The sequence below is a fragment of the Neomonachus schauinslandi genome, chromosome 9, assembly GCF_002201575.2.
Source record: "Neomonachus schauinslandi chromosome 9, ASM220157v2, whole genome shotgun sequence".
Lineage (NCBI taxonomy): Eukaryota > Metazoa > Chordata > Mammalia > Carnivora > Phocidae > Neomonachus > Neomonachus schauinslandi.
This window is the reverse complement of record NC_058411.1, coordinates 73891709-73894130: the sequence shown is the minus strand read 5'-3', so window position 1 is coordinate 73894130 and position 2422 is coordinate 73891709. Positions and strand designations below refer to the sequence as shown.

Sequence of the window (2422 nt, the reverse complement as noted above, 5' to 3'; positions counted from 1 at the left end):
TGCTCTGAAAGACCTTGCTTAACAACCAAAAGCAACTACCATCTCCCGTCAAACTTTATCATAACATTATTTTTTATTTGCTTCAGAGCACTATCTCTTTTGGGTCTGTTTTCAATTTAATAGTTTAATCTGTGTTTATCTACTTGAATATAACCCCAAGAGACCTGGAATCTTACCTGCCTTATTCACATAGCTAGAACAGTGCCTAAAAATTGCAAGTACTTAATAAATGTATTTGCTAAAATGACTGACTGATTTAGTGTATTAATGAATAATTGATTTAATCAATTCCAACTGGATTTTCTCCTTTGTTGTTGTCCCATTCTTCTATTTCATTCGGCAAACCGTGTGATGACTCAGTAACCTCCTCATGGAAGCTTTCACTTCCTGATTGCGAAAAGTATAAATCACAGGGTTCATCAAAGGAAAAATGACTATATGAAAGAGAAAAACCACTTTGTCAGCTGGGAAGGCTCTGAATGGGTGAGTGTAGATGAAGATGGCAGGTCCAAATATCAGAAACACAATGATAATGTGTGTGGTACATGTAGAAAGGGTCTTGTTCTTCCCTTCAGAGGAATGTCCCTTCACACGGTAGAGGATGACCGCATAGGAGGCCAGAAGTCCCAGGAAGCACAGCAGGGTGAGCAGGCCACTGTTGGAGACCATCAGGAGGTCCACCACAAAAGTGTCTGTGCAGGCCAGCTTGATGACCTGCGGGACATCACAGAAGAAGTTATCTAGCTGGTTTGGGCCACAGAAGGGCAAGCGGAGAATAAGGGCTGCTTGTACAATGGAATGAGTAAAGCCCCCAAGCCACAGAGCCAACAGCAAGGCGTAGCAGACTGTAGGGTTCATGACAGTGGAATAGTGCAAAGGACGACAGATGGCGATGTAGCGGTCAAAGGCCATCACAACAAGAAGAAACATCTCCCCTGCCCCCAGGAAGTGCAAGAAAAAGAGCTGAGTGATGCAGCCTCTGTAGGAGATTATTTTCTTCTCAGAGAGGAAGTCCACCAGCATCCTGGGAGCCACAAATGAAGAAATAGGATGCATCCAGGAAAGCCAAATTGCCCAGAAAGAAGTAGAGGGGGGCTGTGAGGCCAGGGTCTGATCTGATGGTGAGGATGATGAGGAAGTTTCCAGGGAGGATGATGAGATAGAAAACTAAGACTAGCACAAAGACCAGGAGTTGAGCGTGTTGAGACTGGGTTAGACCAAGGAGGATGAATTCTGTCACCATTGTTCTGTTCTCCCTCTCCATCTCTCCTCTGTCTGCAGAATAACAAAGTATTATCTCTTATAACCACCTTTTCATCTACTCCATAGCTCTTCTCCAGATAAATACATTTACCACATCCAAAACTTGCCTAGCTGAAAAAAAATGCATGTCCCATAAGTGTCTTATGTTTTGAGTTGACCCTTCTACCCTCCATTTCTTGATCCCTCCCTAAGACATTGTTCTCATAACCATACTCTCATTCCCATTTTACCATGTGCTTCTATATAATTGTGCTCCTCTAGGAGTCTGGGCTACTTTGCTTGAAGAATAGTCGAAATTTCCTGATTAAAACAAAACTTAACCATTATTAAATTTGTCAGGTGTGTTGTTTTCTCAGTTAGCTGTGGTGCACTGTCTCTAATGTTTAGATTTGTTGCTGGGTTTTCATCGCTTCTCTTTATTCCCACAAAGCAAAGTGCTTTTGCCAAGTGCTTCTTTCCTTTGGCTCCTGTAGAATCCCTATTTCCTGGTTGGTATCTCTATGTCTTGTTTTCTAAATGTGTGCCTTACTTATTTCTATTACACTGTTCTGCTTGGTGCCCTTGTGCACCTTTGTTCCAAACTGGTTTAGGGTTTCAAACAAGAATCCTGCATTCTCCTAACATAGAGGTATTCCCCTAGGTACACCCTTGGTTGGATCCCAATCCTGAATCTGCTACACACCGTGTTCTTAAATACTAATGAATACTAATCCATGTTTATTTGCTTGCCATGTATCCATAAGCTACTTTACCCTGAGATCTCAGAATGATAGCCAAATGATATCCTGCCCACAAATATTTTCATATAAACTTATCAGAATATATAAAATATTTTGAATATCTCAGTATAATCAAAGCATGCTAGAGCTGGAATGATCATGTAGAACATACAGTATGACATACTTATTTGACAGATGAGAAAAATAAAGCAATTGCATTTCAGATTCTTAGTTTTGCAATGATTTTTCTTTTTTATTATCATTCACAAGTGGTAAGAAAAATAAGAGGTGTGTATTCCTCATTTTAAACCAATTAGGATATTAATAATCAGTGTCCATCTATTGGTGTTATTTTATTTAGGTGCTTAAATAGTCATAATATTCCTTGCATAAGACTGTTGAATCTCAGATCTGTACCTCTGAAATAAATAATGCAATGT

The 2422-nt window shown here is 40.0% G+C and overlaps 1 pseudogene; it reads right to left on the bottom strand.

Moving 5' to 3' along the window:
* Nucleotides 1-327: 327 nt before the first annotated feature.
* On the bottom strand, nt 328-1264 carry LOC110585371 (annotated as a pseudogene).
* Between the last annotated feature and the right edge of the window lie 1158 nt (nt 1265-2422).